This window comes from Dendrobates tinctorius, unplaced genomic scaffold, assembly GCF_039654945.1.
Source record: "Dendrobates tinctorius isolate UK_male_01 unplaced genomic scaffold, ASM3965494v1 ptg000197l, whole genome shotgun sequence".
Lineage (NCBI taxonomy): Eukaryota > Metazoa > Chordata > Amphibia > Anura > Dendrobatidae > Dendrobates > Dendrobates tinctorius.
The window spans coordinates 902,722-929,130 of record NW_027361864.1 but is presented as its reverse complement, the minus strand read 5'-3'; positions in this window follow the sequence as shown (position 1 = coordinate 929,130).

Below are 26,409 nucleotides of genomic sequence, written 5' to 3'. Positions count from 1 at the left end.
CGCACTGAAAAATGGGGGTTATTTGGCTAAATTTGTGGGGGGGGAGGGCTGGCTGCAGGTTTTCATGTGCCCTGGGCGAAAGAGCGCCCCTTTAACACATACCACAACTCATCATGCTCCGATACGGCAGAGAAATAGCGGTATAGTACAATGAAAAATACCTCACTTTTTACATCTCATGACGAGGCCCATCTATTTCTCCATACAAAATCATTGGTCCCATATAATGTTTGAAACAGTATATGATGAGCTCCACATAATGCTACAGTATATGTTGGTCCCCATGGATGAAGCTCCACTGCCTTATGGGCCCAAATAATGCTCCAAACATAATGGGCCCCATTTCTACTGCTCTAGTGTATAATGGGCCCTGTAAATGCTGCTCCAGTGTCTGATGTCCACCTTTGGAATGTTCCAGTGTATGGTGGGCCCCATCTATCATTCTCCAGAGTATAGTGCTCCCCAAAAATTGCTGTCCCAACATAGAAAACAATCAAATAAGTCTCCTCGCTAGGGAATCCCTGTACTTGTCTGGACAGGTGCTGTAGCTTGCTTAACAGCTCGCCAGCCGTTCTCACGCCCAGTATGGATTGCACGTGATTGCACAAAGGTTAGAAAGGGTACCGTATCCTTGGATAACATGTATGGATAGCGTACACATTCAAAATATATGTCTATACAGCATGAGGCAGGCTCAGACGGTGTTAGGCCCAGTATGGATTGCACGTCATTGCACAAAGGTTAGAAGGGGTACCGTATCCCCGGATAACATGTATGGATAGCGTACACATTCAAAATATATGTCTATACAGCATGAGGCAGGCTCAGACGGTGTTAGGCCCAGTATGGATTGCACGTCATTGCACAAAGGTTAGAAGGGGTACCGTATCCCTGGATAACATGTATGGATAGCGTACACATTCAAAATATATGTCTATACAGCATGAGGCAGGCTCAGACGGTGTTAGGCCCAGTATGGATTGCACGTCATTGCACAAAGGTTAGAAGGGGTACCGTATCCCCGGATAACATGTATGGATAGCGTACACATTCAAAATATATGTCTATACAGCATGAGGCAGGCTCAGACGGTGTTAGGCCCAGTATGGATTGCACGTCATTGCACAAAGGTTAGAAGGGGTACCGTATCCCCGGATAACATGTATGGATAGCGTACACATTCAAAATATATGTCTATACAGCATGAGGCAGGCTCAGACGGTGTTAGGCCCAGTATGGATTGCACGTCATTGCACAAAGGTTAGAAGGGGTACCGTATCCCCGGATAACATGTATGGATAGCGTACACATTCAAAATATATGTCTATACAGCATGAGGCAGGCTCAGACGGTGTTAGGCCCAGTATGGATTGCACGTCATTGCACAAAGGTTAGAAGGGGTACCGTATCCCCGGATAACATGTATGGATAGCGTACACATTCAAAATATATGTCTATACAGCATGAGGCAGGCTCAGACGGTGTTAGGCCCAGTATGGATTGCACGTCATTGCACAAAGGTTAGAAGGGGTACCGTATCCCCGGATAACATGTATGGATAGCGTACACATTCAAAATATATGTCTATACAGCATGAGGCAGGCTCAGACGGTGTTAGGCCCAGTATGGATTGCACGTCATTGCACAAAGGTTAGAAGGGGTACCGTATCCCCGGATAACATGTATGGATAGCGTACACATTCAAAATATATGTCTATACAGCATGAGGCAGGCTCAGACGGTGTTAGGCCCAGTATGGATTGCACGTCATTGCACAAAGGTTAGAAGGGGTACCGTATCCCCGGATAACATGTATGGATAGCGTACACATTCAAAATATATGTCTATACAGCATGAGGCAGGCTCAGACGGTGTTAGGCCCAGTATGGATTGCACGTCATTGCACAAAGGTTAGAAGGGGTACCGTATCCCCGGATAACATGTATGGATAGCGTACACATTCAAAATATATGTCTATACAGCATGAGGCAGGCTCAGACGGTGTTAGGCCCAGTATGGATTGCACGTCATTGCACAAAGGTTAGAAGGGGTACCGTATCCCCGGATAACATGTATGGATAGCGTACACATTCAAAATATATGTCTATACAGCATGAGGCAGGCTCAGACGGTGTTAGGCCCAGTATGGATTGCACGTCATTGCACAAAGGTTAGAAGGGGTACCGTATCCCCGGATAACATGTATGGATAGCGTACACATTCAAAATATATGTCTATACAGCATGAGGCAGGCTCAGACGGTGTTAGGCCCAGTATGGATTGCACGTCATTGCACAAAGGTTAGAAAGGGTACCGTATCCCCAGATAACATGTATGGAGAGCGTACACATTCAAAATATATGTCTATACAGCATGAGGCAGGCTCAGACGGTGTTAGGCCCAGTATGGATTGCACGTCATTGCACAAAGGTTAGAAGGGGTACCGTATCCCCGGATAACATGTATGGATAGCGTACACATTCAAAATATATGTCTATACAGCATGAGGCAGGCTCAGACGGTGTTAGGCCCAGTATGGATTGCACGTCATTGCACAAAGGTTAGAAGGGGTACCGTATCCCCGGATAACATGTATGGATAGCGTACACATTCAAAATATATGTCTATACAGCATGAGGCAGGCTCAGACGGTGTTAGGCCCAGTATGGATTGCACGTCATTGCACAAAGGTTAGAAGGGGTACCGTATCCCCGGATAACATGTATGGATAGCGTACACATTCAAAATATATGTCTATACAGCATGAGGCAGGCTCAGACGGTGTTAGGCCCAGTATGGATTGCACGTCATTGCACAAAGGTTAGAAAGGGTACCGTATCCACGGATAACATGTATGGATAGCGTACACATTCAAAATATATGTCTCAGGAGGCAGGCTCAGACGGTGTCAGGCACAGTATGGATTTGACGGCCCAGATTACACAGCGGAGGAGCAGGGAGAGGTAAAGATTGCAAATGCTGGGGCCCTGGCCAAGCAAGGGGGGCCCACTCGTGGGCGTCGGTACTGGCACTGGGCCCCTCATAGTACAGCGGTGTGTCTGACGGCGGGTGTGCACCACCACCGTCAGAGACACTTGATTGCACTATGAGGGACCCTGTGCCAGTGCCCGCGCCCAAGAGTCGGCCTACCCACCTGTCCAGGGCAACGGCACTCGCACGGTGTCGTGCGCTAGTTGGTGACCCCGGCCATGGGGGGGGAGGCAGCACAGTTAGGGAGTTTTAGAAAGTGGCATATGTTGATGTTGGACATTCAACTGATGCAAAAGGCGAAATAGGTGAAGTACCAGGAAGAGGTGGACCAAAGCAAGCCATTTTTCTGTCACCCTATGTGTCATCAGGGGAAGGTGGGACAAAATCCTTGGAAACCCATGCGTGGTTCATTTTAATGAAGGTTAGATCATCCACATTTTGGGTTGACAGACGGGTCCTTTTTTCTGTCAGGATTGATCCAGCTGCACTGAAGACTCTTTCCGATAGCACACTTGCAGCTGGGCAAGCGAGCTCCTGTAAGGCATATTGGGCCAATTCAGGCCAGGTGTCCAGTTTAGCGGCCCAATAGTCAAAGGGGAATGACCTGTGTGGGAGAACATCGATATGGGAGGAAAAGTAGTTTGTAACCATAGTTGACAACTGCTGTCTCCTGTCACTTTCCATCGATGCAGTATTACCAGTTGTGTGAGCGGTATTTGAAAAATCAGTCCACAACATTGTCATGAAACCCCTGTCTCCAACGCCACTTCTGCTGTGTGCACCACGAACACCTCTGCCAAGCTGCCCCCGGCCCGTACGGCTCGTGTGAGAACCATCACCGCTGCTATGTGCTGGGAATGCCTCAAGCAACCGATTTACCAGAGTTGCTTGTTTATTAGCCAATATTAGGTCAAGGTTCTCCTGTGGCATGATGATTTGTAATTTGCCTTTATAGCGTGGATCCAGGATGCTGGCCAACCAGTAGTCGTCATCGTTCATCATTTTGGCAATGCGGGGGTCCCTTTTTAGGATCCGCAAGGCATAATCTGACATGTGGGCCAATGTTCCCGGTGTCAATGATGCACTGCGAGTGCTGGGTGGAGGAGCACTTTCTGGCAAATCCACATCCCTCCAGTCACGCACAAACCCTGTACCAGACCTTGCCACGCCAACATTTTCACTTGCCCCACGAGATGCATCCTCCTCCCCTAAGTAATCATCCCCATCATCCTCCTCCTCCTCCTCCTCTTCTTCCTCCACCTCGTCCAGGAGAGGTCCCTGAGCAGACAATGGCTGAATGTCATCAAGGATTCCCTCCTCCTCTTCCTCCTCATCAACATTGGCTGCAGACGCCTGCTCCTTAAGGTGCGTCAAAGTTTGCATGAGCAGACGCATAAGTGGGATGCTCATGCTTAGGATGGCGTCGTCTGCGCTTACCAGCCGTGTGCATTCCTCAAAACACTGAAGGACTTTACAAAGGTCTTTCAGCTTCGACCACTGCACGCCTGTCAACTCCATGTCTGCTCTCAAAGTGCCTGGCCGTGTATCCTCCCACAAATGCATTATGGCCTGCCTCTGCTCGCACAGCCGCTCCACCATGTGCAGGGTGGAGTTCCACCTTGTTGCAATGTCGATAATGAGGCGGTGGTTGGGAAGGTGGAGCAATCGCTGCAGCTTCTGAATACGAACGGAGTGTACAGGCGACCGGCGGATGTGCGCGCACAGTCTTCGCACCTTCTGGAGCAGGGCTGTTAACTCCGGATAATTTTTGAGGAAGCACTGCACCACCAGGTTCAAGGTGTGAGCCAAGCAAGGTATGTGGCTGAGTTTTGAAAGGGCTATGGCTGCCACAAAATTACGGCCGTTATCACTAACTACCTTGCCTGCCTCAAGATGTACACTGCCCAGCCATGACTCAGTTTGTCGCTTCAAGTACTCGGCCAGCACCTCGGCGGTGTGTCTGTCGCCCAAACACATCATTTGCAACACAGCCTGCTGACGCTTTCCACTAGCTGCTCGATAGGGGGACACATCGTGTGCAACAGTGGCAGCTGCAGATGGAGTGCTCGTACGACTGCGCTCTGTGGACGAGCTGTCGCTTCTGGAGGAGGAGGAGGAGGAGGGTCGAACGCCTACAGCCAACTGTTTCCTATACCGTGGGCTAGGCAGCACTGTCCCACCACCGCTGTCCCCTGTGGACCCTGCATCCACCACATTAACCCAGTGCGCAGTGATGGACACGTAACGGCCCTGGCCATGCCGACTGGACCATGCATCAGTTGTGAGGTGCACCTTTCCGCTCACTGACTGCTTGAGTGCATGGACAATGCGGTCTTTCACATGATGGTGGAGGGCTGGGATGGCTTTGCGAGAGAAGAAGTGGCGACTGGGTAGGTCATAGCGTGGTACTGCATAGGCCATGAGTTCGCGGAAAGCTGTGCTTTCCACCAACCGAAAGGGCATCATCTCAAACGAGATTAGTTTGGCAATGTGGGCGTTCAAACCCAGTGTACGCGGATGAGAGACTGAGTACTTTCTTGACCTACTCATAGTGTCTGGGAGGGTGAGCTGGACTTGAGAGCTGCATATGGTGGAAGTAGCGGTGGACAGGGCGGACTGAGAGAGGGTTGATGATGGTGATGGAGTTGGTGTTCTTTCTGATGGCCTAGAATTCAGTCTTTCGTTGATATAACAGGGGGATTCCCTGACTGCTGTGGCCTTGCAACGACACCTCAACATTTGCTGCTGTGCTAACCGGTGGGCTTACAGTGGGGGAAACAATGTAGCGTTGCTGACTACCTTCGTTGTGATCAGTTGCACATGTGGCACTTGAGGTTTGGTGTTGTGTCCACGTTTGCAAGTGCATGCTGGTTAAATGTCTAAGCATGCAACTGGTATTCAAATTTTTCAGATTTTTCCCTCTGCTAAAGGTCTTTGCGCACTTCTTACAGATAACCTTGGCCTGATCATGAGGATTTTGTTCAAAAAAGTGCCACACTGCACTCTTCCTACTTTGGCAGACATTTTGCGGCCTAGCACGCTGTGATCTTTTGACCCTCTGGACAAGCTGTCCAGCAACTCTTTTGATGTTTGGAACCTGTCTTTGGAGTGCTCCGGGCCTGCTAGATAACAGCTGTTGCGATGTTGATGTCTGCTGTGGATGCTCCTCATCTGAGCTATTGGAAGCAGCACCCTCTTCCCCCAATGGATGCCAATCTGGGTCAACAACTGGGTCATCCATCACCTCCTCTTCTATGTCATGTGCACCTTTCTCTGTGTCACCGTGTATGGTGGTATAGTGTGCGGGAAGGGGCACCTGAGTCTCATCAGGGTCAAAATATGGACCTGTACACTGCGAGGACAATGTAGTGCTCTGAGTGAATGTACCAGCAGAATCATCCATCAGCGGCTGTGCATCAGTGCACTCCATGTCAGATTCATCTTGGCCTGGGTAATTCACCATTTGACTTGATAATCCAGGCATGGTATGTGAAAACAGCTCCATGGAGTAATCAGTAGTATGGCCTGCGTCATCCTTCAATCTTGGTTGGGGTGAAGGACACAAGGAAAGGTGTGGTTCATGAACATGAGCCTCCAATGACGACTCAGTGCTTTTACTTTTTACAACTGAAGAAGAGGAGGCGATAGAGCTGGAGGCTGAGTCAGCAATGTAAGACAAAACTTTTTCCTGATGCTCTGCCTTTAAAAGCGGTTTGCCAACTCCTAGAAAACTTAGCGTTCGAGTCCTTATGTAGCCAGACGATGACGCAGGGTCAGCACCTCCTGCATTCGGTCCTATTTTGCTCTTGCCACTACCATCAGATCCACCACCAACACCATCATTACCAGCTGCCAACCCCCGCCCAATTCCACGGCCTCTTCCACCAGCCTTCCTCATTTTTGGTAGAAATGTAGACAAAATCCAACAAACTATATAGTAATGTAAAACAAGGTACAAGGTGTCTATAGGACAGGGGAGTTTTAGAATTTCTGCACACACTTGTGGACAGTGGACACTTGTGGATTGTGTGCGGCCCACTGATATCTGAGCGCTATGTGACACGCTCGATGGCACAGCTGCCTGTGACCAAAGTGACGAGAGGATAATGGAGATTTTGAATCTCTGCGTACACTTGTGGACAGTGGACACTTGTGGATTGTGTGCGGCCCACTGATATCTGAGCGCTATGTGACACGCTCGATGGCACAGCTGCCTGTGACCAAAGTGACGAGAGGATAATGGAGATTTTGAATCTCTGCGTACACTTTTGGACAGTGGACACTTGTGGATTGTGTGCGGCCCACTGATATCTGAGCGCTATGTGACACGCTCGATGGCACAGCTGCCTGTGACCAAAGTGACGAGAGGATAATGGAGATTTTGAATCTCTGCGTACACTTGTGGACAGTGGACACTTGTGGATTGTGTGCGGCCCACTGATATCTGAGCGCTATGTGACACGCTCGATGGCACAGCTGCCTGTGACCAAAGTGATGAGAGGATAATGGAGATTTTGAATCTCTGCGTATACTTTTGGACACTGGACACTTGTGGATTGTGTGCGGCCCACTGATATCTGAGCGCTATGTGATACGCTCGATGGCACAGCTGCCTGTGACCAAAGTGACGAGAGGATAAGGGAGATTGGATTGCTTTTAAAAAAGCAGTTTGCGGAGCAGTGGGTAAACAGCAATGCCAGCGTGTCAGGAAGCCTTAAAAGGCAGCCCAACAACCAACACCACTGATACACCACAATATAGCCTCCCCTTGCACTGCACACACAGTGACTTGTGTGTTGTGCAGGCCAAATCGCTAGCAGCAGAAGCAGTTTTTTTGTCTTCTTCCCTGCCTAACGCTCTCCCTACAGAATCAGCTGCAACCTCTCCCTATACTAAGATCGGCAGAAGTAAGATGGCGGTCGGCGTGCACGCCCTTTTATACCCCCTGTGACACCCACCAAAGCAAGCCAATCACTTGCATGCCTTTCTGAAAGATGGTGGTGACCCATGCCTATGTCATCACGTTGCCCACAGTGTCCGTGGATCCTGATTGGCTGAAAAAGAGCGCAAAACAAACTTTTGAAACGCGACTTTGGCGCGTAAGTCGCCGACCTCGTGGCCGACCTCATCCTAGGGTCGGGTTTCGTTTCATGAAACCCGACTTTGCCAAAAGTCGGCGACTTTTGAATTTTTTCGACCCGTTTCGCTCAACTCTAGTAATGACTACTTGGCAACTGGTACTAGGAGACTGCGATGGCCATTAGCTTTTGGACAACATCTGTATACACTATTCAGAAAGTCAGCATTTCCATGGCCAACAGATTAGAGATGGTGAAGTTCAAGCTCTTAGCTTTGGCATATGTAGGAGGAAACAATATTTTATGTGATCACAACTGCTGGAGCGAGTGCTCGCTCCTGAGCTGAGAGGGGGTGGAGTAGGGAGAACACAACAAACTGCTGGACTTTGAATGACATGTAAGCAGAAATGTTATGGTGCACTGAGAAAGATGTGATATGCTTGGTGTCTGAGATCGGTCAAAAACAGCATGCATGTCCACTTCCATAACAGGTGATGGTCTCTCACTAACCCTGACAGAAGGGGGTAAAGAAGTGGAGGTTCTGCTGCAGGAGACCTGTGTGAGAACACTTTTCACAGTGAAGGAGGAGGAAGAAGCAGAAGGTGCGGTTTATAGGGCGGCCGGTGGTTAGCGCAGTGAGATTCCCAGACTAAGACATGTTAGTAGCGCATGTGCTGGTTTTTGCATGTAGTACTCAAATGATTAGAATTTTTCCTAATACCGAGTCTTTTTTTTTTTACAAAGTTGGCAGATAACGTTAGTTGGGGCATACTTTTCAATCTGAAAAAAGATTAGAGTAGAGTAGTCAAGAATAGCCAAGGGGTCGGTACACAGGAGCAGCAATTTAATCCTGAACAAAGGAGCAGCTAAAAGGAGGCTTGACTAAAGGCAGGTAGCTCAACAATCTCACAAGGAAGGAGGTGCAATGCCAGGTTTAAATAGGGTGTTCAATCAGGGTGGAGCCAATCAGGAACTCAGGGTGGAAACACTCAGAGACAATACAGGTACAGGTATCTGGGTTTGTAAGGAACTGTCCTTCCAGCTAAATAGCTCACAGGGAAGAGCTTTTACCTGGTGCACAAGAGGTGCTGGGTTCAAGTCCTGGCAATTGCTGTGCCAGTATAAAATTTCTACTGTAGGTCAATTGATGACACTTTTCCTGGTGTCTACCCCTCCTGGGCATGGTGCAGCTCATTTCGGCAGCATCACTGTGCCTCTGTAACCGGGTATATGCTTCTCAACTTCGAGGTGCACTGCGTATGACCGGAATGCCGGCTAGTGCAAATTATGTTATTATATACACAGGAGATGAAAATGTGGAAAAAAGGCCAAATCATTTGGAAAAACTAACACTCCATCGACTAGTCAAAGCCATAATTAGCATAGGAAAAGCAAACCTTCTAAAGCGAACCTGTATAACATTACACAGGACTAGTTAGTCAGGGAATTTAGTCATATGCATGAAGTTAAAGACTGTGCAGTAAAGTCTTAAATACCTTTGTCTAATGTTAAAGTGACTGTGTCCCAAAATTCACTACTATTTTTCCACTGGGTAAGAGACTATGTAACCACCTTTTTAATTTGCATGATGTGTTGAAAATTTTTCAGCATTTTTTCCCTCTATCAGTTCTAAACTTTGTTAGGCCGGTTTCACATTAGCGCTTTTTAAGCGCACGCACAGCCGGGGGTAGCTCCGCCCCCGAGCCGGCTCTCTGCCCGGCGTGCCCGCCCCTTGCTTATAGCGCCGCCTCCTAGCGGACAGCGGCGCCTGCGATCGGCGCACCCTATTTTTAGCATAGGGTGCGCAGATCGTGCGCAGGCCGTGCGCTAGTTGCGCTTTGACCTGCGCTGCGCACTTTTGACGGTGCGCCGTGCGCGCCAAAATCGAACGTTTCGGATTTTGGCGCGCACGGCGCACCGTCAGAAGTGCGCAGCGCAGGTCAAAGCGCAACTAGCGCACGGCCTGCGCACGATCTGCGCACCCTATGCTAAAGATAGGGTGCGCCGATCGCAGGCGCCGCTGTCCGCTAGGAGGCGGCGCTATAAGCAAGGGGCGGGCACGCCGGGCAGAGAGCCGGCTCGGGGGCGGAGCTACCCCCGGCCGTGCGTGCGCTTAAAAAGCGCTAATGTGAAACCGGCCTTAGTCAAACAGAATGAGCAACATAGAATGAGGAACGATTTGGCCAGTCTAAAATTTCCATATATACAGCATAAAGAATAGGGTGTCTTGCAGCTGGCAACGATGAGGAACAAGTCATGAATTCTGCTAACATATGGAAGTATTTTGTTAGTTGCTGGACTTCTGACCAAAGATGCACATAGGAATTTTTTTTAATCAAAACCATTTTCATTGTGACAATCATGATTTCCCAACGTTACATATTAGATTTTTATTTTACATATCACTGTAAATCCATCTGTTTTCATGACATCGTTATAAGCATACCTGTAATGTATCATGGAACAATCTTATAATTTTATTGTAAACCAAATATCAAAACCTTCCCTTCCTGCCCAATTAAACTCTTCCCCAAAACACCCCCCTTCCCCTTGTTTGGTATGTCTTCTTTTCCTATGTGTTTGTTTCTTCAATATTCACTAATACATTAATTCTTCAGATTATAAAATTCCTATGCCCTTCTATATCATACTCTAACATAAATGTATTAAATATCACATCTCGAGCCAGAGCTTCTGAAATAACCCAGGTACATTTGATCCATTTTCCCCATTGTTCCCCAAATTTCTTAACAGCACCTCTCTTAATATTTATCTTTTTCTCCATTAGAATGGTGTTATTCAAGACTCTAATTATGTGTTCAACCCCAGGCCGACTGCACGAGAGCCATTGCTTGGCGATACATAGGAAAATTTTAAAAAGTCCCCAGGAAGTAGACCCTTGACCAAACCCCTTATGTTAAGTTCTTCAATGTTTGGATGGTCAATGTTCTGTTCGTACGCTCTATAATTATCTGAGTTTTCCAGAAATCTAACTGGGTGTCGGTCAGTGGGGCACAATATATCCACAACTGCTCTCACTGAGCCTATAGGTCTGAATAGATGAAACGATTCACGTGCGAGTGACTCCCTTCTGTGATATCCATAGCGCATACAGCCCCTTTAACACGCGATAGTATGACTGCAAGTATGCCATTTGCATACTTCTGACGACATTCCAACTAGACTTGTCCGGCCTCACTCTATTCACTTTTATTGAGAGAGGCTGCGCACGTCTAGTTGTTGCTTGACCGCGTGCATGCAAATCACAGACTTGCGGTCGCATATGCAGCTGGCGGACAATCCTGATGTTGTGCACACTGCTCACTGTGAGGATCACTAGTCTACAGTCACATATAGTGCCACACTGCTGCAGCATGTGCTGCTGATCCTGAGCGTTCTGTCTGATTGATGAAGGTCATTGCATGACCGAAACATCTTCTTTATTTTTGGATTGCCTGCACACAATAAAATTATCTTCTTACAACATTTACCGGAGTGCCAAGTTTTCTACAACATATAGTGAGTGAAGACTTGAGCACAAAGCCTGGACAACCCCCTTTAATGTCTATTCCACCAGCATATCATGTCTAATCTTCAACAAATGCAATTCATTATACTTAGTCATCAGAGCCGCCGAGCTTCTGTGATTCCAAGGGACATACCCTTATTCTTTGAAAAGGTCTCTAAATTTCATTAATATTCTGCCATCTTTAGTCAAGTTCCGCTTTTTTTTTTCTTTACTCTTTACCACGAGTCAACTTATTCTGCTATTTTCAGCAAATTTTGAATGAAAAGTTCAGTAATTTCCAGCAACCTGGACAAAACCATTCTAGGTCTATATAACATGGTCTACCATCAGAGTGCACAAGGCAGAAGGAGAAGGATCCCCAATAAACTTTTATCTGTCCTTTCAGACTAGAAGACCACACCAAGGGTAAGGGATCAGTTGACTATCCTCACCAAAGCTTGGAAAGCGCTTAATTTCTCCCAGCATTCACTTGGGCTGCTACCCCAGCAGAACTGAGAGTTCAATCTAGTTCACACTCTCTTCCTGGAGGAGGAAGGTCAGGGGGCTGCAGGGAAAGAAGAACCTAAAGGACACACACACAAACACATACACACTTAACACACATACTATTCTGGAGGTAACCAATAAGGGAACCTGATTCCAATAATTTTATGAGATAGTCACACCTTGAAAAGTCAAGACAAAGTGAGCAAATATAATAAATATGGTGTTTATGGCACATTAATGACTGGATAATTAGCTGGGAAATTTAAAAACTTCCCTTTCTAGCCAAGAGTCCCGGAATAAGGCCATGTGTTTCAAAGAATGAAAGTGAAGTAGGAGCAAATGTACCATCACTTAAGTGAGTCCTAAACCCTGAAAGTTCAGTCACCATTTCTAGGGCTCTTCTACAACTTACGCTTTCAAATTATCCATCAATTTGCTATAGTTGCTAATGTCTCCATTTTTTGCATTCTTATCCATTGAAAAGCATCTGATAGGTCCGGGGGGTAATTTTTCTGCTTGTAGAGACTGCCGTTACCGTGGGGAATCTTACATGAAATGCTTACTGGGCAAAAATAGAACTAATATGCACATGGCAATCAGGGGAAGCATGTTTTAATTCACCTTTTCTCTTTCACCAGAAGTCATATATGAATTCCAGTGGGTTAAATAAAAAAAAAACAATCAAGGCCAACGCAAGATATAGAAAAGAAGCAGTTTTACTGCAGTCTTGTCTTAAGGCCCCGTTACCCACAACGATATTGTGAACGATATCATCGTAACGTCACCAGTTTGGTGACGTTGCAGCGATGATGAAACGACATAGTTGAGTGTGACATGTAGCAATGATCAACGATCAGTTGGCTGATCGTTAATCGTTGCTTAATGCTCTGGGTCATAAATCTGTCGTTGGTCTCCCGCTAAGCAGCACACATCGCTGCGTGTGACAGCGAGAGACCAACAATCAGCGACACTGGGAGCTGGTATCCAGGGTAAACAGCGGGTATCTAAGAGCCGCGCCGCTCTTAGTTACCCGCTGTTTATCTTGGATACCAGCTTGCTCGCTGGTCCTGATCACTGGTGAGTCTGTCTATGTGACAGCTCACCAGCGATCAGCTAACTATGTCCCAGCGATCCCATCCAGGTCGGATCGTTGGTGGGATCACTGGGACATTGAAGCGTGTAACGGGAGTGTTACTCCAAAACCACTCTAATCTTGGGGGAGGGGGATTAACTTGTTATGGTCAGGTACAAGTGGGTCGTCATTTCATGCATTTTCATTAATCTCTTAATTCAGCCTCAGTGGTGATCCGGCATATCTGACTTTGGGTCAGAACAAAAACAACTACAACAAACCTTTCCTCCTTTTATGTACTCACAAAAAAATGAGAAAAGGCTCCATGGCTTACACCTTTTCAGTAACTAGCCCAATATAACAGCATATGTCTTATGTAACCGTACCTTTGATTGAATTTGATATATTTTTGCTTCTGCATCAACAGTGCTAAAATGTCAGAATGTTTAAGGAATAATTACTCCCATTTTTCCTTCAAAACTTACTGTTTGGCATTTTGTAGATATTTGTGATTCTTGTCTATAAACGGTGCTTACAGGGGTTCTACAATCATCTGATAAACACCTCCTGCCTCAAGACTGGTTCAGTCACCTGCTTTCCCTCTCTTCAGCAGCTCTTCCTTCTCAGATTGGTTGCTATGTATAAGCGCACTACAAGAATACCGGGAAGTTTATGAGTGAGGATAGCGTTTACAGCACAACAAGGGCAGAAGTGTTATTGTACAGTAGATTATGCATTACTAAACCACGAGTATACATGGAGTATAATAAAACTTATTTTTCTTATCTTGCAGGTCGGATCGGGGACTTACCTACAGCATTATAGAATGCTGTAGATAAGCCCTGAAGGGCAGTGGCCGCAAAACTGCTGACAGGTTCCTTTTAAGTTGTATTTGCATTTATTAGACACTGCAGACATCACACCACCCCAGAGGAGGCAAAGAATCAAAACGGGCAGCATAAAGAGGAGCTGCAGTATAGTAAAGGAGCAGTATAGAGAGGACACAGTATACAGTATAAAGAAGGGGCAGTAAAGAGTGTGGATAAAGAATACACAGGGGTGCACACTGAAAGTGAGGACAGAATGTAGGGAGCAGTGTGCTTGGCACTGTGGCAATAGGGACAGCATGGGTGGGTGGAAGCAGTTATAGGTTACAAGGGTGATGGCGTATTATTGTAATTAAAAAGGGTAAACAATGTGGAGATTGTATTTCATGAGGGCAGATAGTTTAGCAGTTATCTCTATGTATAAAACTGAATGTGTGTGTGTGTGTGTGTGTGTGTGTATCACCAACCAATCACCAAGCATCTTTCATTACAACAAAGCTGTTCAAAAGAAGCTGAGCTGTGATTGGTTGCTATGAGCAACAGTTTTCCTTGCAACCAATCACTTAGCATCTCTAATTTCACCAGAGCTGGTTAAAAGAAGCTGAGCTGTGATTGGTTGCTATGAGCAAGTTTTGCCACTTGACAACACCTCAGCAGACACTGACAGGGTGGGAGAAATCTAGCATCCCGGGGAACATAAGCTCCCAGCCATTGTCTGCCCCCCAAAAAAGAGCACAAAGCACCTGACAGAAATGAATCCCCCTTCCCATACCCATATACCCATCACACATCCTCCATCATATAGGCACATCTTCCCTCTTAAAGGGATCATTGGTGTGGAAGTCAGAGAAAATCCATCCAGGGCTTTGGTTTTGACCCCAGGCCTCTCTTAAAGGGATCTCCCATATGGAAGTTAGGACTGTTCCACTCAACTCTGTGGTTTTGACCCCAGTTTCTCTTAAAGGGATCATTGGTATGGAATTTAGGGAAATTCCACTCTGCGCTTTGGTACTGACCTCAGGCCTTTCTTAAAGGGATCTCCGGTATGGAAGTAAGGGCAATTGCCTTCAAATGCTCTGGTACTGACCCCAGGCTTTCTTAAAGGGATCTCCTGTAAGGAAGTTAGGGCAAATCCCTCAGCGCTCTGATTCTGACCCCAGGGTTCTATTAAAGGGATCATTGGTATGCAAGTCAGGGCAAATCCACTGAGCGCTCTGGTTCTGATCCCAGGCTCTCTTAAAGGGATCCCTGGTATGGATGTTAGGGCAAATCCACTCAGCACTCTGCTTCTGACCCAAGGCCCCTCTTAAAGGGATCCCCTGTATGGAAGTGAGAGCAAATCCACTCTGCACTTTGGTACTGACCTCAGGCCTCTCTTAAAGGGATCTCCGGTATGGAAGTTATGGTAAATCCCTCAGCGCTCTGATTCTCACCCTAGTCTTCTATTAAAGGGATCATTGGTATGGAAGTCAGGGCAAATCCACTCAGCACTCTGGTTCTGACACCAGGCCTCTCTTAAAGATATCCCTGGTATGGAAGATAGGACCGTTCCACTTAGCGCTCTGGTTCTGACCCCAGGCTGATGGGATGATGTGGGATATTAGAGGTAGTAGTCCAGTGGCTCTGGCTGATGGGATGATGTGGGATATTAGTGGTAGTTGTCCAGTGGCTCAGGCTGACGGAATGATGTGGGATATTAGGGGTAGTAGTCCGATGGCTCTGGCTGACGGGATGATGTGGGATATTAGGGGTAGTAGTCCGGTGGCTCTGACTGATGGGACGATGTGGGATATTAGGGGTTGTTGTCCGGTAGCTCTGGCTGACGGGATGATGTGGGATATTATAGGTAGTAGTCCGGTGGCTCTGGCTGATGGGATGATGTGGGCAGGGCCAGCGCCAGCACCCGGTGCACCCAGGCAAGTGCTGGGGCCCTGGCAAGACGGGGGGGCCCACTCACGTTGTCTGGGATAATGTGGAACGCAGTGGGCAGAACTAGTCACCACGGAGCTGGAGCTGCCGGATCTCTGTTCCGGGCAGGGCAGTATCCGAGGAGACACAACCTGGAAGTGTTTCTTACTCATACGGAGGGCAGACAGAGGAGCAGGGAGGACTCGAGGAGGAGGATGGGAGTAGTCATCATCTGCGCGGTGGAATGAGGTACAGAGTCTGTGGCCGTGGAGTGTGCGACATCACCATGCTGAATGAATGATTGGGCCCTTCCAGTGCATGAGAGATTCCCTTGTGAGGGAGAGAGATGGCTGGGACAGGTCAGCAGCGGGAGAAAGGATTTACAATAGATATCACTCACGTAATGTAAGACGTAAGTGAAATCTGTATCCGTATCTGCGCATCATGATTTGTAGTGTGTGTTAAAGGGGCCCACTGAGACTGCTTTGCCCGGGGCCCATGAAATCCTGGAGCCGGCCCTGGATGTGGGATATTAGGGGTAGTAGTCCGGTGGCTCTGGCTGGCGGGACGATGTGGGATATTAGGAGTAGGAGTCTGGTGACTCTGGCTGATGGGACAATGTGAGATATTAGGGGTTGTTGTCCGGTAGCTCTGGCTGACGGGATGATGTGGGATGTTTATAGTGAATGTGGCTATGCGGAGTGGGTGGGGCTCTACACTAAGCTTTATAAATATATATATATATAGATAGATAGATATAATCATTATAATTTGTTATAACTAACCGTAGTTAGTTACTATGCCTGGGCAGCGCTGGGCTCTTCAGCTAGTAGTTTGTAAGTGGGAAAAATGTAGTGGTAATAGGTCATAATGGGCGATGGTGTGTTATCTATATATATAAAATTGAATGTGTGTGTGTGTGTGTGTGTGTGTGTGTGTGTGTGTGTGTGTGTGTGTATCACCAACCAATCATGAAGCATCTTTCATTTCCCCAGAGCTGTTTAAAAGAAGCTGAGCTGTGATTTGTTGCTATGAGCAACAGTCTTCCCACTCGACTACACCTCTGCAGACACTGACCGCGTGGGAGAAATCTAGTGGTGTCTAATCCTCTTCTGTGTGATACATGGCTCAGCAGGCAGTATCACACCGGATAGGATTAGATACACGGCTCAGCAGTCAGTATCACACAGGAGAGGATTAGATACATGGCTCAGCAGACAGTATCACACAGGATAGGATCAGATACACAGGTCAGCAGACTGTATCACACAGGATAAAATTAGATACACGGTTCAGCAGTCAGTATCACACAGGATAGGATTAGATAAACAGGTCAGCACACAGTATCACACAGGATAGGATTAGATACATGGCTCAGCAGACAATGTCACACAGGATAGGATTAGATACACAGCAGACAGTATCATATAGGATAGGATGAGATACACGGCTCAGCAGACAGTATAACACAGAGAGGATTAGATACACGGCTCAGCAGACTGTATCACACAGGAGTGGATTAGATACATGGCTCAGCAGTCAGTATCAAACAGGATAGGATTAGATACACAGCTCAGTAGACTATCGCACAGGAGAGGATTAGATACACGGCTCAGCAGACAGTAACACACAGGATAGGATTAGATAGATGGCTCAGCAGACAGTATCACACAGGATAGGATTAGATACACAGCTCAGCAGACAGTATCACACAGGATAGGATTAGATACACGGCTCAGCAGACAGTGTCACACAGGATAGGATTAGATACACGGCTCAGCAGACAGTATCACACAGGATAGGATTCAATACATGGTTCAGCAGACAGTATCACACAGGATAGGATTAGATACACAGCTCAGCAAATGGTATCACACAGGACAAAATTGGGTACATGGTTCAGCAGTCAGTATCACAGTATAGGATTAGATACACGGCTCAGCATTCAATAACACACAGGATAGGATTAGATACACGGCTCAGCAGACAGTATCACACAGGATAGGATTAGATACACGGCTCAGCAGACAGTATCACACAGGATAGGATTCAATACATGGTTCAGCAGACAGTATCACACAGGATAGGATTAGATACACAGCTCAGCAAATGGTATCACACAGGACAAAATTGGGTACATGGTTCAGCAGTCAGTATCACAGGATAGGATTAGATACACGGCTCAGCATTCAATAACACACAGGAGAGGATTAGATACACGGCTCAGTTGACAGTATCACACAGGACAGGATTAGATACATGGTTCAGCAGACAATAACACACGATAGGATTAGAGACATGGCTCTGCAGATTGTATCGCACAGGATAGGATTAGATACACGACTCAGCAGTCAGTATCACACAGGATGGGATTAGATACACAGCTCAGCAGTCAGTAACAAACGATAGGATTAGATACACGGCTTAGCAGTCAGTATCACACAGGATAGGATTAGGTTCACAGCTCAGCAGTCAGTAACAAACGATAGGATTAGATACACAGCTCAGCATACAGTATCACACAGGACAGAACTAGACACACAGCTCAGCAGCAGGATGTGCCATAGGAGAGGATTTTAAACGCCTCCAGTTTCCACTTTGACTGGCACTTGCAATGTCCATTAACAATGCTCAGGGACAGTCCTTGAAAGTAGTAAGGATCGATTTGCAATCTCCATGCTTTTCTCATGGTCACCTTTGCATCGCCTGTTCAAGAGTTGGAACTGCCAAAAATCTGTTCATCTTTGCACTGAAAGGAAAAAACAAAAATGTTGTTTATCAAAAGGCTCTTGAATGAGTTGAAAATAAAATACTATCAATACTTAGGTAATCGATTAGTTAATTTGTGTTGCAAATCTGTAGTGTTGAATATATGATGTGAAATGTTTTTATGTGCAATATAATCGTTATAATTTGTTATAACTAACCCCAGTTTGTTACTATGCCCGGGCAACGCCGGGCTTTCAGCTAGTTCATCATAATGGCAGACCTCGTGGAGGTTATAGTTTATAAAAGAGGGACGGAATGAAGTTTATAGGTCATAAGCGCTGATGGTTTGTTATCTCAGTTCATAAGAGAGGACAATGTAGAGTTTATGGATCATAAGGGCTGGTTCATAAGGGAGCATGGTCTGAAACTACTGTAGTATAGCAAAGAGGTTTTAAGTGCTGCTGTTGCTGCTGTAGTCTGGACAATGATAATCATCAGGTGATATAACCTTTAGTGTAAGTAAACAACAGCACACAGCTTGAAATGTGACACATCATTGAACTCTATTAACGTCTTTTAAACCCTACCTCAGATTACACAGCAAAAACCTACTGACAGATTCCCTTCAACATATACAACAGTGGAAAGCTTCGTACACTGGTATATATTAAGGGGGTTGTCCAGGCTTGGGACAATAGTCTACAGCCAATATAGATATCAACAGACTGACGAATTATGATCTAGTTGAATGCATCCGGCTTCTTTCAATTCTCTTGTATTGAGAGAAACCAAACGCACCTACAGTTTGGGAAATAAGTATTTGATCCCTTGCTGATTTTGTAAGTTTGCCCACTGACAAAGACATGAACAGTCTATAATTTTAAGGGTAGGTTCATTTTAACATTGAGAGATAAAATATCAAAAATAAAATCCAGAAAATAACATTGGATAAATCGTACCAACCATTAAGAGTTCTGGCTCCTACAGACCAGTTAGACGCTCCTAATCAACTTGTTACCTGCATTAAAGACAGCTGTCTTACATACAGGAAAGATGTATATCTTTGTACCGTGTTAGCCAGTGGATAGAAAAATATTCAGGATTGAGAGTCCTCAGTAGTTGATACCTTTTAATGGCTAACTGAAAAGATGGTAACACATTGCAAGCTTTCGAGACTACTCAGGTCTCTTCATCAGGCTAGACTAATACAAAATCTGAAGTCACATATTTATGCACAGTACAGCCTAGAAAAAATGCAATAGATAAGACAAGTGACGTGATGCAGAACTATCAATATGGGAGAGGGAGAAACATAAATATAAACATTGGACCAGTTCATAGATAAGGAGTCTGGATGTTTTATGGTCCTCTGATTGGGGTCTAGTTCTGTGTTGTGATGCCCCCACACGGTTTTAAAAGGAAATTCCTTAATTGATGTAAAAAGACATAAATCCATGCAACACATTCATTCCAGCACTGAGAGTGTCAAAGTTCGTCATAAATTTGTACTCCCAAACTCGTCTCTCTCTCTGAGATGTGAAGTTACCTTTCAATACCAGTAATTTCATATCCATGCTGCTGTGATCAGGGATACAGAAATGTTTTGCCACAGGTAGATCCATTCTTTTTTCTCTTATTGTGTGACGATGAGCATTCATCCTTGTTCTCAGTTTTTGCCCTGTCTCCCCCACTGTCTGTATGTGGGGTCTGTATGGTCCCGGGGTTTTAGCCTAAAGTAACCTAGGCATACCATGACATTATAGTCGGCCCAAATACTAAAGTAAAAAAAAAAAAAAGTATAGATAGGGAATATAGGGCTTACTTACTATGGATCCTATACTTTCCCTAACCAAGCAGCTGGAGGCTCTATCCATACAGGTCACTGAACTTAGGGGGGCGGTCCAGCAACAAGGCCTGTCAGCTCCTGCGGTACCTGCTGAGGCTGCAGCCAGGGCAGCTGAACCCAAGTTTCCCCTTCCTGAACGATTTGCTGGTGATCGTGGTAAGTTCACGGTTTTTCGTGAATCATGCAAATTGTATTTCCGTATGCGTCCACATTCCTCAGGTAATGAGGCTCAACACGTGGGCTTGGTGATTTCTTTGCTGAGTGGTGATCCACAGGCTTGGGCCTTTTCACTCCCTTCTGACTCACCGGCATTTGAGTCTGTAGATTTTTTTTTCTCTGCTCTGGGTTTGATCTATGACGATCCGGATAGATTAAACTTAGCAGAGTCTAAGATACGCTCACTACTACAGGGTGAGCGACCAGCTGAGGATTACTGCACGGAATTCCGGCGCTGGGCGGTGGACACGCAGTGGAATGACCCTGCGCTTAGAAGTCAATTTTTGCATGGGGTTTCTGGAAGGGTTAAACAGACTCTCCTAATGTACGAGACTCCCGCCTCTCTGGAGGCTGCGATGGCACTTGTAGTACGCATAGACCGCCGTCTCCGTCAGGGGGCGCTGGTTTCGTTGCCTCCGGGAGGTGGGGGAGTTGTAGGTGAGGTTGCCTCGGGTGAATCCGTGGAACCCATGCAGATCGCTGGTATAGCACAGTCACCGAGTAACAAGCCTAAACGTCCTTGGCACAGAAGGCAGGGGGTTTGTTTTTTTTGTGGCAAAGGAGGACATTTTATTAACGCTTGCCCCCTGGTACCTAAGAAGGGCGCGCCGGCGGAAAACTGATAGGCTCAGAGGGTTTGGAGGAGTCTAGTCTGAGCCTTTGCGTATCCTCCGTCATGGTTTCCCAGTGTATGCTCCCTGCTAGGGTAGCACTTGGGGGGCAAATGCTCTCTATTACAGTGTTTGTTGATAGTGGCTCAGCTGCCAATCTCATTGATGAGAAGTTCGCGCATACAGCGGGATTTCCGGTGAAGAAATTGCCGAACCCCATCCGGGTGGTTACCATCAATGCTTCCCCGTTGTCTCAAGGGGAGATCACAGAGTGTGTGTTGGATATACAACTCCACATTGGAGTATTACACTCAGAGCGGGTAACTTGTAAGGTGCTTAGTAACTTACCGGCTCAGATGGTTCTGGGCTTTCCATGGTTGTCAATGCATAATCCTGTTATTGATTGGAAGACCCAGGACATAATTCAGTGGAGCAGGGAGTGTCAGGAGAGGTGCCTGGCTACATGTATTTCCGCTTTGACTCCCAGTATCCCGGAGCCGTTGCTGGACTATGCGGATGTATTTTCTGAGAAAGGTTGTTCAGAACCGCATCGCCCCTATGACTGTGCTATTAGGTTGAAACCAGGGGCCAAGTTACCTAAAGCTAGAATGTTTAATATCTCAGGTCCCGAGAGGCTAGCTCTCAAGGAGTACATTGCGGATAGTCTGAGCAAGGGTCATATTAGACCTTCCTCTTCTCCTCTGGCTGCTGGCTTCTTCTTTGTTAAAAAGAAGGATGGCGGTTTACGCCCGTGTCTGGATTTCAGAGAACTCAACCAGATTACGGTTCGTGATCCTTACCCTATGCCACTTATACCCGATTTGTTCAACCAAGTGGTTGGTGCCAAGTGGTTCTCCAAACTGGACCTCAGGGGGGCGTACAATCTTATAAGAGTCCGTCAGGGGGATGAGTGGAAGACGGCATTCAATACCCCTGAGGGTCACTTTGAGAGTTTGGTAATGCCGTTTGGGTTGACTATGGCACCGGCGGTCTTTCAACATTTCATAAATGATGTCTTCTCTCATTTGTTGGGGAGATTTGTTATAATTTATCTAGACGACATCCTCATTTTTTTCTCGCGACCATGATACACATATAGAGCATGTTAGACAGGTCCTGCAGTTGCTCAGAGAGAACAGGCTCTATGTCAAGCTTGAAAAATGTGTGTTTGTCGTACAGGAGCTACCGTTCTTGGGTTATATAATCTCCGCCTCAGGGTTTAATATGGACACCGCAAAGGTGCAGGCGGTACTACATTGGGATCGGCCTGATAATCTTAAGGCGCTTCAGCGATTTCTTGGCTTCTCCAATTACTATAGGAAATTTATTAAGAATTTCTCTATGATTGCCAAACCACTTACTGACATGACTAAGAAGGGTACCGACTTTTCTGACTGGTCTGAGCCTGCGGTACAGGCGTTTGAATTCCTCAAGAATAGTTTTGCCTCAGCGCCCATTCTGGTGCAGCCCGATGTCTCCTTACTGTTTGTCGTGGAGGTGGATGCGTCGGAGGTTGGAGTGGGGGCTGTACTGTCTCAGGGCCCATCTTGGGCCAAGTTGCATCCGTGTACCTACTTCTCCAAGAAGCTGTCGCCTGCGGAGCGTAATTATGATATTGGCAACAGGGAATTGTTGGCCATCAAATTGGCATTTGAGGAGTGGCGACACTTCTTGGAGGGGGCTGTTCATCAGATTACTGTGATAACCGACCATAAGAATTTGCTTTATTTAGAATCTGCTAAGCGCCTGTCCTCCAGACAGGCTCGCTGGGCATTATTCTTCACCCGGTTCAACTTCATTGTTACCTATCGACCTGGTTCGAAGAATATTAAGGCAGACGCTTTATCCAGGTGTTTTCCTGGTGGAGAGTTATGTGAAGAGCCGGTGCCTATTCTCCAAAAGGGTGTTGTGGTATCTGCCATCACGACAGAAATTGAGGCAGAGATTGCGGAGGCTCAGGAGGAGGTACCGCCGGGGTTGCCTGCTAATAAATCTTTTGTGCCACTACATCTACGCTCTAGAGTGTTAGGCGAACATCACGACACGGTACTGGCAGGTCATCCAGGGGTTAAGAGCACTCTGGAACTGGTATCGCGTCATTTTTGGTGGCCTAAAATCCGGCAGGATGTGGCCTCATATGTGTCTGCCTGTACCACGTGCGCACGGGCCAAGACTCCTCGTTCCCATCCCGCTGGTAGGTTGCAGCCTCTCGGGGTGCCCAGTAAGCCATGGACTGAGATTTCCATGGATTTTATTACAGACTTGCCCGCCTCGGCAGGGAACTCGGTCATTTTGGTAATTGTTGATAGGTTCTCCAAAATGTCACATTTCGTTGCTTTACCATCTTTGCCCAATGCTAAGACTCTTGCTCAGATATTTATTCGCGAGGTGGTCAGACTTCATGGTGTCCCATCTGACATTGTGTCTGATCGAGGTACGCAGTTTGTGGCAAAGTTTTGGAGAGCTTTTTGTTCTCGCCTTGGGATCAAATTATCTCATTCATTGGCTTTCCACCCTCAGTCGAATGGGCAGACTGAGCGGATGAACCAAAACCTGGAGCAATACTTGCGCTGCTTTGTTTCCGACAATCAGGAAGAGTGGTCAGCGTTTCTTCCTCTGGCAGAATTCGCAATAAACAACCATTGCCAGGAATCGTCTGGGGAATCTCCTTGTTTTTTGTATGTATGGTCAACATCCTCAATTTTGTACCTTGCCTCAGGGGTGCTTGGTTGGCGTCCCTGAGGAGGACCAGTTGGGAGCTCAATTGTCGTCTGTTTGGAGGAGAGTCAAGCAGCGCTTGTTGAAGGTGGGTTCCAGGTACAAACGGGTGGCTGACTGCAGACGTGTGCCAGGTCCGGACCTGTGTGTGGGTGATTGGGTGTGGTTATCTACAAGGAACATCAAGCTCAAGATACCGTCACTTAAGTTGGGTCCCAGGTTCATTGGCCCATTTAGGATCTCCGCAGTGATCAACCCCGTGGCATTTCGTTTGGAGTTGCCGGCTGTGTATAAGATTCATAATGTGTTTCACAAAGCATTGCTAAAAAAGGTCGTGGGTTTGGTGGATGGTTCTCCCGGGCCACCACCTCCCGTCTTGGTGGATGGCGCGTTGGAATTTGAGGTGTCCAAAGTGGTGGACTCTAGGGTTGTGCGTCGCACTCTACAGTACCTGATCCACTGGCGTGGCTATGGTCCTGAGGAGAGGACATGGGTGCCGGCCTCGGACATTCATGCTGATCGACTGGTTACTATGTTCCATCGTCGCCATCCGGACAAGCCAGGTCCTCAACATGATGAGGTTCCGGGGGTGCCTCGTAGAAGGCGGGGTACTGTCATGTCGGACACTGTTCACACCAGGGTGTCTGGCAGACAGCGGAAATACCCTATTCCACTACAATAAAAAGAGAGAAGAGCCAGCACTGCCAGTGGTCAGAACGCATAACATGAGGTGCATATGCACATATCTTACTACATTCAAAATGAGACATTTAGCAAAATATTGATCAATATATTGAGCCACCCCGCCACGCCAAGGCAATCTCATATGGGGGGTCCTACTCTACATTTTTATTTATTCACTGTGCCATTGCGGCCTCCTAAATGTTTTAAAAGCAAGACCATATCAGATGCAATCCATACCTGAAGCATATCTGCATCACTCCCGTGCAGCCAGATGGAGCAGGTGCAGATGAAGGCCAACCAGGTCTGGACACAGACATCTCAGGTTTGACCTCCACACACTGCCCCAGGCTTTATTTATTTTTGCATCCATGTCTGAGCCTGCATTGCCCTTCATCTGTGTTTGCTGGTCAGGCAGTGTGTGGAGGTCAAACCTGAGATGTCTGTGTTCAGACCTGGTTGGCCTTCATCTGCACCTGCTCCATCTAGCTGCACGGGAGTGATGCAGATATGCTTCAGGTATGGATTGCATTTGATATGGTCTTGCTTTTAAAACATTTAGGAGGCCGCAATGGCACAGTGAATAAATAAAAATGTAGAGTAGGACCCCTCATATGAGATTGCCTTGGCGTGGCGGGGTGGCTCAATATATTGATCAATATTTTGCTAAATGTCTCATTTTGAATGCAGTAAGATATGTGCATATGCACCTCATGTTATGCGTTCTGACCACTGGCAGTGCTGGCTCTTGTCTCTTTTTATTGCCTATTCCACTACAGTATGCTCAGGGACTTTGTTGGGTATTCTGTTCCAGTCGGGATAGGGTTACCAGGTTGTCATGCTGGCTGAGGGCTGGGCCACGCCCTTGGTCTTTAAATAGTCCGTCCTGACTATGGGCGTCGCCGACCATAGCTTTTGCCTAGTGCTAGCAATACCGGTCAGCAGTGGTGGTTTTGGAGCGTCTGATATCTGGTGCATTATATCTCTAAGTTGTTCTTTCTCCTATCTGTTATATATATATATTTGGTTGCCCTTGCACATTATTGTATTCCCTTGTGTATTAACTGTGTGGTGTTTCTTTTACCCCTGTCCATAAGTATTTGTGGGGTCTGGTGTCTGGTCCCCTCACTGGGTGGAGGGTGGTGGGTTCAGCTTAGGGCTGGACAGGAGACAGGGACAGGGTGGAGGCCCAGGCAGGCACACCTTCAGTGTAAACCCTGGGTTGAGGGACAGACAGGGTTTTCCCTAGTCTGAGGGACACTGCAGGGGTCCCGGGGTTTTAGCCTAAAGTAACCTAGGCATACCATGACAGCTTTCTAATGATGTCAGGGACAAGGTCATAGACCAGCGCAAAGCTGGAATGGGCTACAAAACCATAAGTAAGACGCTGGGTGAGAAGAAGACAACTGTTGATGCAATAGTAAGAAAATGGAAGAAATATAAAATGACTGTCAATCGACATCGATCTGGGGCACCATGCAAAGTCTCACCTTGTGGGGTATCCTTTATCATGAGGAAGGTGAGAGATTAGCCTAAAACTACATGGGGGGGACTTTTTAGTGATCTCAAGGCAGCTGGGACCACAGTCACCAATAAAACCATTGGTAACACATTACGCCGTAAAGGTTTAAAATCCTAAAGTGCCCGCAAGGTCCCCTGCTCAAGACGGCACATGTGCAGGCCCATCTGAAGTTTGCCAATGAATACCTGGATGATTCTGTGAGTGATTGGGTCAAA